This window comes from Symphalangus syndactylus, chromosome 3 (assembly GCF_028878055.3).
Source record: "Symphalangus syndactylus isolate Jambi chromosome 3, NHGRI_mSymSyn1-v2.1_pri, whole genome shotgun sequence".
In the NCBI taxonomy this organism is placed as follows: Eukaryota; Metazoa; Chordata; class Mammalia; order Primates; family Hylobatidae; genus Symphalangus; species Symphalangus syndactylus.
The window spans coordinates 71,596,046-71,608,538 of NC_072425.2; the positions used below are offsets into that span (position 1 = coordinate 71,596,046).

The 12,493-nt window shown below is 38.2% G+C and overlaps 1 long non-coding RNA gene across 2 annotated transcripts; it reads left to right on the forward strand.

Moving 5' to 3' along the window:
* The first annotated feature begins 282 nt into the window (after positions 1-282).
* Positions 283-8,361, forward strand: LOC129479322 (uncharacterized). Of its 2 annotated transcripts, none has more exons than XR_008656642.2 (5): positions 283-376; positions 1,240-1,368; positions 2,167-2,289; positions 5,231-5,524; positions 6,206-8,361. It is a non-coding gene; the product is annotated as an uncharacterized lncRNA (long non-coding RNA). The 2 variants fall into 2 exon arrangements; XR_008656643.2 differs by having other exon boundaries at positions 290-376; positions 1,244-1,368.
* Positions 8,362-12,493: the final 4,132 nt, after the last annotated feature.

Sequence of the window (12,493 nt, forward strand, 5' to 3'; positions counted from 1 at the left end):
TCAGTGCACCGAGATACAAAGAGCATTTTTAAAGTGTGCTAGCCTCTTTCATTTTCATTACATGTCCACTGATATGGTTTGGCTCTGTGTCCCCACTGAAATCTCATGTCGAAATGCAATCCCCACATGTTGGAGGAGGGACCTGGTGGGAAGTGACTGGATCATGGAGGTGGATTTCCCTCTTATTGTTCTCGTGATAGTGAGTGAGTTCTCATGAGGTCCAATGGTTTAAAAGTGTGTGGCACTTCCCCCCTTCACTCTCTCTCTCTCTCCGGCCACCATGTGAAGATATGCTTGCTTCCCCTTCACTCTTCTGCCATGATTGTAAGTTTCCTGAGGCTTCCCCGGCTGTGCCTCCTGTACAGCCTGTGGAACTGTGAGTCAAACCTCTTTTCTTCACAAATTACCCAGTCTCAGGTAGTTCTTTATATCAGTGTGAGAACAGACTAATACATCTGCAGGCTGACCTAATCTAAAATTAGCAACATAAAGGAATGAATATTTATAATTGTATATAGTGTTATCCTTTGCGAATATTCTGTCTTATCCATTCTGGACCTAATTAATCTAGTTTATTTTGGATGATTTGGTTATGGGAGTCTTGCTTTAACCAGGGAAAATATTTATTAATTCTGGAGAATGTAGTAAGTTTCATATCTTGATTTATATTTTGGCAGTTCAACTATGCACTGTGTGGGGGCCAAAAAAATCCCTAAAAATAGTCATGTGATATTGGCTAAGACCAAATGCAGCCAGTTATTTCTGTTGGTATGTCTTAATGAGGGAAAAATGCAGAGCTGGATGCCTCTTCTTTCTTAAATTAAAAACAAAACAAAACAAACAAACAAAAAAAAACTTCAAGAGGACCTCAAAGGTCAGTAGAAAGTTTTCATTTAAATTGCCAATTGTATAATTCGAGCAATGCAAGTAAACTGCCCTCAAATAACTTTTCTAGGTATTTTTCAAAAAATTCTAAGTGGAATATTTGCTTTCTAGGCAGGGTTTTTAAATATTTCATTATCTAGGCTTAGATAGCTTGGATAGAATAGTTATTATTTTATATTCAATCTTTTAATTTAGCAGACTATTAGGATATGCTCATTGTGACTCAGTTTTTTGTATCTACCATCTATTGGTTTATTACCCAAATCCTATAAGTAAACATCAACATAGGAAGCTTTACTGTCACTGAAGCTTTATTAAATAAATGAGTTTAATTGTGGATTGTTATCTGTGAAGTCAGGACCTGGGAAAGAAAAAAGCTACCGGCAACATTCAGACTGAGAGAGGCCAAAATTCTCATTCATAATTAGCCTGGTATATACAAAGGATCAAAAAGAACAGGACTGTATGTCTGACCTCTGACAGGTATGTATCAGTGTACACAGCCATGCCAGATGATGTCAGGTGGTGTGCTGTGGTCTCAATGACTTGGTTTGAAAGAAGAATCACTTGCAGGTTGGACACTGTTTATATGCCTGGCTCAAGTTTGCCCTTGTACCATTTAAGTGGAAACAAAGGAGAGCCAGATCTGCTAGTTAGTGTAATAAACCTCCCACAAGAAGAAGGGAGACAGGCCAACTTAAAATGCAAGGCAAGTTATTTTCATGCACTTGTAAATTACATTATGAATAAGTGTTGGGAAACATTGGGCTGATAAAAAATTTACAATTGATATCTTCAATTACTACATGAAGCAAATATGAAGTAAAGAACTAACCTGAATGTAATCAAACTGTAGCTATTTCATATATTTCCACAACTAAGTGTTTTCACTAATTCTGACAGAATGTCCCCCATTCACCACAACTATGTTTGCCCTATATTAAAATAATAAGCTATTTAAATAATAAGGCTTGTGTTCCTGTATGCATAGAAAATGGTTCAATTCTTTCTGGTTCAAATCCTTTATAAGCAATCAAACATCCTACCCCATTGTCAATCTGGCCATCTCTTACTCATCTTTTTAGGTTTATACTTAAATGTCACTTTGATAATGGTTTATTCGCTAACCTCCTAATTGTAATTAAGTCCCCATATACATTCCCTCTTCAAATTTGCACATTTTATTCATAGCATTTATAGCAATTTATGATTTTATGTGTGTGCTTATTTCTTTAACACCTGCCTTTTCATTTAATATCTTTTCTACCCCTGTATATCAAGGCCCTAGCACCATAGTAGAGACTCAGTATGTACATTTAATGAAGGAATAATGAATACATCAGCAAGAGAAATAAGAGTGACCATATGTTCCTTAAGAGCAGCACAGAGCAGCTCTTGTTCCTGGTAAGCTCTGGCTGTATTTTGTTTCTTTTCCAAAAATGTCTGTGATATTCCTTGTTGTATATTTATAATAACATTCTTTTTTCTTGAGCCAGCTGGAATGAGTCTCCGTTCCTTGCAACCGAAGTGTCCTAAGTTATAGCCAGAGGACGGGGGCGCATTGACAAAACATAAAGTAGATATGATAATAACAAGGTACCATTCCAGCAAGAATATCTGAAGAAAGAAGCAGTGCCTCAGTATTGTTTGTCTTTCCTTCATCTATTCTGAAACTGAAATTCTTAACCAAATTTATTTCCAAAGTTTAACCCTTTAATAAACTGGCCTCTGACTCCACCTGGTGGAGATACATAAATCTATGAAAATAAACCAATCCAAATGAAGATTTTAAAGTCATCAAATCTCTTTCACGTCTCAAAAAGAAAAAACACATATCCCAAAATTCAAATAGATGACCTTCTGGGATGTGTTATAGGCACTCAGAAGCCCTGAAGAAAAAATAGTTTAAGTTGATCATTTGACTGTTGCTCTTAGCCTTCGTTTCTGACTTTCTAGGTTGTGTCAGGCATTTTGAGTGTCCAGGGGCCCTGCATATTCTATTTTCCTAGTTACTTGCTAAGGTTTGAATATTTGTCCCCCTCCAAAACTCATGTTGAAATTTAATCCCAAATGTGGCAGTATTGAGAGGTGAGGATTTTCAGAGGTGATTGGGTCATGAGAGCTCTGTTCTCATGAGTGGATTAATCCATTCATGGATTAATGGAATAATGGGCTAATGGATTAACGAGTTATCACAGGAGTGGGATTGGTGCCCAGGAGGAAGAGAGACCTTTATAAGAAGAGGAAGAGAGACCTGAGCTAGCACACTCACCCTCTTCACCACGTGAGGTCCTGTGCCACCATGGGACTCTGCCGAGTCTCATCAGCAAGAAGCCACTTACCAGATGTGACCCCTTGACCTTGGACTTCTCGGCTTCCCTAACAGTAAGAAATAAATTTCTTTGTAACTTGCCCAGTTTCAAGTACTCTGTTATAAGGAACTGAAAATGGACTAAGATACTTGCCTATTGGCTTCTGGTTAGTTTCTACCAATAAGAAGTACTGGCAGAAGTTTGAAAGGTAGGAGTGGAGAGATGGGACCTTTTTTATTTTAGTTTCTATTGGCATTTTCCAGGAGCAAGGAACAACGGGCATTTCATCATCATCTTTTAGCATTTCCAGCATCCACAGCAAGGAGTCCTTTCACCTGCTTAGTAGCAGCCCTTCGGTAATCCTAGCATCTATTTTAGGTGGTGTTTCATGATGTATTTGTTCTTGTATTTTTCTTAAGAAATATTTTCTTGCTTATTATCATCAGCGTATTTTTTTTATTTATTTAAGTTTTTTTCTTTCTTTCTTTTTCTTTGAAACAGGGTCTTGCTCTGTCACCCAGGCTGGAGTACAGTGGTGCAATCTCTGCTCACTGCAGCCACCTTCCAGGTTCAAGCAATTCTTCTGCCTCAGCCTCCCAAGTAGCTGGCATTAAAGGCGTGCACTGCCACGCCTGGCTAATTTTTGTATTTTTAGTGTAGACAGAGTTTTTCCATGTTGCCCAGGCTGGTCTCGAACTCCCGGGCTCAAGCAATTCTCCCACCTTAGCCTCCCTAAGTGCTGGGATTACAGGCAAGAGCCACCAGAAAATCTTTGAAAACAGCTATGACCTGTAAGCCCCCTGCTTCAAGACATCTCACCTCTTTAGTCTGAACCAATGTACATCTTCCATGTGTTGATTTATGATTTTACCTAAAGTTCCTGCCTCTCTAAAAATGTGTAAAACCAAAATGTAGCCTGAGTGCCTCAGGCAAACTTTCTCAGGACCTCTAGAGACTGTTCCCCAGGGCCATGGTTACTCATAATTGGCTCAGTATAAACCTCTTTATATATTTTACAGGGTTTGGTTTTTCCATTAACAAATTCCAGTAGGAACATACTAAAGTCAAGGACTTCTGGTGTCCCCTCCCCTTTCTCATGAGGAAGTTAATTTATAGCTGCTGTAAAATAAGACTAATGGAAACTGCTATTGGGGGTGGAGGAGGGGCATGGAGGGAGATTCTTCTTTCTCACTAATTCTGTTCCTTTTCCTGTAAAGCCTTCATTGCACAAATACAAACATAATAACAAAGAAGTAGGTATCATAAGAGCATTAGGACTGAAGCCTAAGTTGAATATTTTAACAATTACCTGTTAATTGGAGGAGTCCAGATCAGGATGGAGGCAGGTATAAGCAGTTAACAGATTTGAAGTAAGATTTGCTCATATAGGACATTTGTCTCTAATCATACAGACTGTCATTTCAATAGCACAGTATAATGAAATGTAGCATTTAATCAGAAAGCACTGATTAATATATTAAAGCCATTATTGCAATAAGAATGGTTCATTTATATACAGATAAAAAAATGAAGAACCAAATCATTTCTTATCAAATTACTTACCCCCCTGGCACAGACTAAAGGAACAGCTCAACATAACACCGTTTATCTTTAAAGCAGGTGAGAATCCTGCGGCTCCTTCTTCCCAACACTGTATTGATAAAGGGCTTCTTCTTACCTCGTTATTGCAGTAATGGAGTTTTAAAATGGAAACGCTAAACTTTCATTTCAAGATAGCAGAAAGGACATGATCTTTTCCTCTCATACCAAAACCCTAACAATAACAGAAAACATATTTTAAGAGATATTCAGCCATGCTGAAAGATTAAAAAGGAGAACTTAGATAAGAAACTGTGAGAAATACTGGAAACACAAGCGGCCAACAGATTGGATTTATGAGGAAACTCATAGCTCAAGATAAGTGTGAGAAAGTTCCAGCAGAGAAGGTGGGAGCAGCCACAAGGGTATACTACATGAGTATTTCAATGTGAAAATTCTTGCCTGGTCTTTCTTGGGAAATTTATGTTTTTCAGAATCTTAAGAAAAATTAAGAAACCAAGTTGAGAAACTAAGAAAAAAAGAAAAACTGTTTACTTCTCCCATAATTATTAAAGACTAACAGTCAATGTGGAGGCATTACTGGTTAGAAGGAGTTCACTGATTTCTAGTTGAAAGCAAGACATTTGGTGGCTGAAGGTTAAGGCCAACATTTCCAGGAACCTAAACAAGACACAGAGGAGAAAAGCGAGAACCATCTCATCAGTCAGTCTTGCTATAACTGTTGTCTTGTTATGAACAGTTGCTCATGGCCCTGTCTGCTGCTACTGGTAAGTTGTTTTTGCAAATAAAATAAATACTAACAAGTTTATTTGTATAGTGTACTTTAAACAAATCCTATGACTGATATGCCCAGAAATAACAAGTTTTGGAAAGCAAAATAAGTCCTTTAATTAACAACTTCAAATCGTGATTCTGTGCAGTATAGTTAACCTTGCTAGCCGATTCTAATATTTTGATCAATAGACAGATAGATAGATAGACAGATAGATAGATAGATGATAGATAGATAGATGATAGATAGATGATAGATAGATGATAGATAGATAGATATAGATAGATAGATAGATAGATAGATAGATAGATAGATAGATAATAGATAGATTTATCCCCTCCCCGCCCCAGGCTAGAGTGCAGTGGTGCGATCTCTGCTCACTGGAACCTCCACTTCCCAGGTTCAAGAGATTCTCCTGCCTCAGCCTCCTGAGTAGCTGGGATTACAGGCGCCCACCACCACGTCTGGCTAATTTTTTTGTATTTTTGGTAGAGACGGGGTTTCACCGTGTTGGCCAGGGTGATCTCAAACTCCTGACCTCAAGTGCTCTGCCCACCTCAGCCTCCCAAAGTGCTGGGATTACAGGCGTGAGCCACCACACAGGGCTGAATTACAATATTTGAATATTGCCCAGGAATATTTTCTGGTGTTTCTCAGGTCTGATTATTTGCTGTAGGTTACAGTTCTTTGCAAATACATGAAGAGAGGAAACGAAAGAAGAAGAAGATGTGAATATTGTTGAAGATGTCTCCCTTGGGAAATCAAAAAAAACTGTTCTAAAATCTGAATTAGTAAAAGCAATATTGATTTCAATAGAAAAGAAACAAATTATTAAAAAAGGAAATGAGCTTATATGAAGCTACATGTATCCTAATGCCCAGCTTGAATACAGTTTTGAATGCATTCTTAATAAATGAGCAAACATCAATGTGAAATAAAAGCAGCAGTTTTTGTCACAAAACAAACATGGAGACTGTTGGATAAGATGGCTAGTGCTTTGTGTTTTAAAATTCAGTAGAAAATTCAGAAATAAAGCCAAATACTTACAGCCAGCTGATCTTTGACAAAGCATACAAGAACATAAATTGGGGAAAGGATACCCTATTCAACAAATGGTGCTGGAAAAGCTGGCAAGCCACATGTAGAAGAATGAAACTAGATCCTCATCTCTCACCTTTTACAAAAATCAACTCAAGATGGATCAAAGACTTAAATCTAAGACCTGAAACTATAAAAAATTCTAAAAGATAACATTTTTTTTTCCTTTTTTCTTCTTCTGTTTTTTTTTTCTTTTTTTTGAAGGGGGAAGGAAGTTTGTATGGTCGCCCCAAGCTGGAGTGCAATGGCGCGATCTCGGATCACTGCAACCTCCACCTCATGCATTCAAGCGATTCTCCTGCCTCAGCCTCCTCATTAGCTGGGATTACAGGCGTCTGCCACCACACCCAGCTAATTTTTGTATTTTTAGTAGAGATGGGGTTTGGCCATGTTGGCCAGGCTAGTTTTGTACTCCTGACCTCAAGTGCTGGGATTACAGGCATGTGCCACCGTGCCCGGCCTTGAAAAGATAACATTGGAAAAACTCTTCTGGACATTGGCTTAGGCAAATTCATGACAAGGACCCCAAAAGCAAATGCAACAAAGACAAAAATAAATAAATTGAATAAATTAGAGCTAATTAAAAGCTTCTGCAGAGCAAAAGAAATAATCAGCACATTAAACAGACAACCCACAGAGTGGAAGAAAATATTCACAAAGTATGCATCTGACAAAGGACTGATATCCAGAATCTACAAGAAACTCAAACAAATCAGCAAGAAAATGACAATCCCATCAAAAAGTGGGCAAAAGATATGAATAGCCATTTTTCAAAAGAAGATATACAAACAGCCAACAAACATATGAAAAATGTTCAACATCAGTGAAATACAAATTAAAACCACAATGAGATACCACGTAACTCCTGCAAGAATGGCTATATTCAGAAGTTAAAACTATAGATGTTGGTGTGGAAGTGATGAAAAGGGAACACTTACACACTGCTGGTGTGAATGTAAATTAGTACAACCTCTATGAAAAACGGTATGGTGATTCCTTAAAGAACTGAAAGTAGATCTACCATTTGATCCAGCAATCCCACTACTGGGTATCTACCCAAAGGAAAAGAAGTCATTACATGAAAAAGACACATGTACACGTATGTTTATAGCAGCACAATTCACAGTTGCAAAGATATGGAATCAGCCTAAATGCCCATCAACCAATGACTGGATAAAGAAAATGTGTATGTATACACCATGGAATACTACTCAGCCATAAAAAAGAACGAAATAATTTCTTTTGCAGCAACTTGGATGGAGCTGGAGGCCGTTATTCTAAACGAAGTAACTCAGGAATAAAAAACCAAATGCCGCATGTTCTCACTTATCGGTGGGAGCTAAGCTATGAGGACACAAACACATACAAAGTGATATAATGGACTTTGATGACTGCAGGGTGGGAAGCTGGGAGTGGAGTGAGGGATAAAAGACTACATACTGAGTGGGTACAGTGTACACTGCTTGAGTGACAGGTGCACTAAAATCTCAGAATTCACCACTAAAGAACTCATCCATGTAACCAAAAACCACCTGTACCCCTAAAACTATTAAAATTTTTAAAAATAAAAAAGTTAACTTTTAAACATTAAATATACATAATATAATGTTTACATTTTAAAATTATTTTTATTCGCAATTGTTTTGTTTTAACACCCCCTTCTTTCAATGTTTTCTATTATAAAATGTCAATGTCAGTTAAAGATCATTTTAACATGTCATTTTAAAACATATCATTTTGTTCCAATATAGTGATTTATAATAATAATTTTAAATAAACTTTCTATAAAATCTTATAGTAGAAAAATGATTCATAGTTTAATATTATGGTCACTTGTTACTAATTAAAAATATGTAAATATGGTATTCTTAAAAATAGAGAATAATATCATTTCAGGAATTCTGATTATTTGTTCTGAAATTTCAAAGATTACTATCTGTTGGGAATTTGGAAACCCTATAATAATCTAAACCCAGAGACAGTGAAAACCAGGAGGCAGATGGAGCCCAAAGGAAGAGATGGAAGGGTCACTCTTGTGTGGCACCTTCCTCTCCTGGCCAGGCGGCAGTGCCTGGGGTGGTCGAAGGGAGCAGCAGTTAGGATGAGACCTTCAATTAGAGAAAGGACAAGAAGAGAACGTCGGAAGACCCGCATTTGGGCCCACTTTGGTTAACCCTCCTTAGTTTCCTTGTAAACTATTAAGGCAATTAAATTTTCAACTGCTTGAATTTACCTATTTGAAATATTCAGCTTTTCACTTGACTTTGATTGGTCACCAAGAAAATATAAGTATTATAGCCGTGTTATTTTTCAAAGATGAAAGCATGCCAGTCACTGGAACAGTGACTGGTATGTAGCAGGCACTCAGTAAACATGTGTGATATGGGTTGATCTGAGTCCTTGCCCAAATCTCATGTCAAATTGTAAATCCCAACGTTGGAGGTGGGCCTGGTGGAAGGCGATTGGATCACGGGGGCAGATTTCTGCCTTTGGTGCTGTTCTCATGGTAGAGTTTTCATGAGAACTGAATGTTTAAAAGCGTGTAGCACCTCCCCTCTCTCTCTCTGGCACCTGCTCTGGCCACGTAATATGAGCCAGCTTCCCCTCCACCTTTCACTGTTATTGTATGTTTCCTGAGGCCTCCCCGGAAATGGAGCAGATGCCAGAACCATGCCTCTTGTACAGACTGCAGATCCATGAACCAATTAAACCTCTTTTCTTTATAAATTACCCAGTGTCAGTGTCAGGTATTTATAGCAATGCAAGAAGGACTAATACAATGTGTTAAACTAATTACTGGATAATGCAATTCACAGAGGAACAGAGAATCCTTTTACTTGGGACTGGCCAGTTTCCTGTAAGTCAAAATTATGCAAATCCAATCAAATTTTCCATAAAGAAAATATTGTGATTGAAGATTAGATTCTTTATCATAACCTTGACATCCATACAACCTCTGTAAAATTTTAAAAGATTGAGTCTTTTTTTAGCTTCAGTGAATTGGAGAGTGAAGCATCTGCTTTAATGGGAAATTTCAAATTTCTTCAGCGATATCGTGAGAATAATCTCAGCAGAAGTCAATAGGAGACTCAGAAGCATAAGAATACCTCCTAGAATTTAAATATAAGAAACACAGATTAAAGTTAATAGTCTTACTTTCTCATTGTAAAGTTGCCTGCTCACCTAACTGTGTATAAAATTGAGATCCAGTTATTCAAAATCAGTGTGTCTTGTATGTATTACTCAGCAGAGTATTTACCAGGTTACAGGTGTAGATCACACATCTAAGTCAAGGCCTGCCTTATCACTGCTGGTCACCAGCTAACCCTTAAACTTTTTTTATTCTAAAAATAATTGGGAGTAAAACATCAACAAGTAAGCTGGACAATGTGTTTAAAGCTTTAAAAGCTGCCTTGAAAACTGTGATAGATCAGTTTGAATGCCAGGACTGTCGATTCAAAGTGCCAAATGTCTGCTATAATAATTCCTAGCACATAGGGAGTTCTATGAGCCAGACTCTAAATCTCAAGCTCTTCACAGATTTTAACTGAACCACTTTTCACAAAACCCTGTGGAAGAAGTGCAATTACTTTTCATATTTTACAGGGGAGGACACTGAGTCTCAGGGACATGCATTTTTTCCAGGCCCCATGGCTAACACATGGCAAAGCTAGGTCAACTTGGACGTTGGCCTCCAGAGTCATTGAACCGTAACCCCTCCCCCCCTGCCTGGACAGCCCCAAAGCTGGCACTGCTGAGTCACAGTGACAAGACTTACCCTCTGGCCTTGAACAGCTCAAACTCTATTAATAGAGTACATAGATAAATAAGCCACTGTGGTGATAATAATAATAATAAAAGTTAAAAATGGCAATATAAGACCATGAAGCATGTAGTGTAACGATTCGGGGAGACGCCATAGCCTAGCAGGTAAGAGCACAGACTCAGGACTGAGATGAGTCTCACTCCAGTGCCAGCTCCAGAGGCTCAGCTGCATCAGTCTCTCTGCTCTTCAGGGGTCTTAGCTGTAAAACAAGAATGCTCTTCGTGGGAACTCAGAGAATGGGCATGTCAGGTATTCAGAGCAGTCCTGTAGCCCAGAAAGCCTGAGTCAGTACTATCATGATCATGGAAGAGTAGATTATTGAAGCTGACTTAGAAGAACTGGAAAGACTTCTTGAAGGGCTTTAGATTTCAGCTGAGCCTTGAAACAAGAGCTGTTATTTTAAAACAGAAACAAAAAGGAAAAACTCCAGTAGTCTGGGTGCAGCCAACAAAGCACGTTCCAGACAACAGAAGCAGCTGGGAAATGAAACAACAAACAAACAAGGCAAAGCCACATCTCAGAACAGGGCATGTTGTATGGACTGATGTACTTGGAGAGTGAGGTTCAGGGAAATTCCAAGTGAATGGCAGGAAATAAAGCTGGAAACCTAAGGAAGGACTAGGCCCTAAGGCAGAGAGAGATTATTTAAGTACCTCAGCCCATAGGGACAAATTATCGGTTTTCCTTTTACCTAAACGGAAACATGTTTCTTGTCTCAGAGAATCATGTTTTCTTTTGGGTTTATTTTCTATTTTAAATTTAAAATTTGAATTGTAAGCCTATAGGATCCCGAGAGTTCCAAACTCTACATATTCCTTACTCCTTTAACTCTGCCTTCAGCATATGTCACGGTAAAAAGTAAATTAACCTAAATCTATACAATAAAAGTAAAATAAAAATTAGACGGATAGGCTGTTATGTTTTCAGGGTGTTTGGTGTTTATTTGCTGTTTGTTTTTACAGCTAATAATTCTGAACAAAACCAAAGCACATAAGCAATCTCAGCAGGAGATACACTAAGTTGTCACAGAATCATGGTTTGTTATTGCATTAATCAGCATTAACTTCATGTAAAACTTGACAAAAAAGAAAAACGTTTGAGCTCCACCTTGTGGTAGCATATCTGAGCCAAGCTCATGTCTCAGGTTCTTTGTGCAGGAAAAGCATGTCTTAGTGAGCCCGCAAAAAACCCTGCGTTATTTAAAGAAGAAAAAGACTAGGAAAGCTTTGAAAAATTGTTCCAGAATGTGCAAATAAGGGCTGCTTATTTATAGGGTTTCTAATATTAGAAATATCACAGTGTATACTGATGGACCTTGGACAGCATCCTGCCAACAGACGGGGTGTGTGTGTGTGTGTGTGTGTGTGTGTATTAATTTGTGCTAATTACTAACATTTAAATATTATAGTATGTGACATAAAAATCAAGGTTTCCAGCTTCTCTTTAGACACCAGAAGATCTGGGAGCCCTGTGTCTGCAATAATTAGCTAGAACGGAGCATTTGATGCCCCCTAAAGACGGTGAATGTTGTCTACATTTTATTGGCTATAAACCAACAGAGGAGGCAACACAGAAGTGGCAAGGTGCAAATCTGTCAATACTTCCTCCATCTTCACTGTACCCCATACCTTCACCCAGACGACCTAGGCAAGACACCATGAGCATGCTGCCTGCTGTTTGAAACAACACAGAAAACCTGGTGTGCCATTGCTCTCAAACAACTTTTATTTTTAAAGACTTTTATGTTGCTTTGCTAAAAAAGTAAAATAAAAACTTTCCTTGATCTCGCTGGCCTTTGGTACAGAGAAGATATTTATCAACATTAAGATCCCAAATGCTATCGCACCCACATTTTGAGTCCTAGACATTGGTACTATGCAAAATCTCATCTGATTATGTCTGAGAGTCCATAGTTTATGAATTGATCTATCAGGCTCTCTCACTGTGTGGCCTGCTCTGTTCTCTTACTTCACTCCTTCAAGCTAATACCTGAGAAGTGCCTGCTGTGCCTGTCATAAGCATAGCAGACTCCTTTGAAGT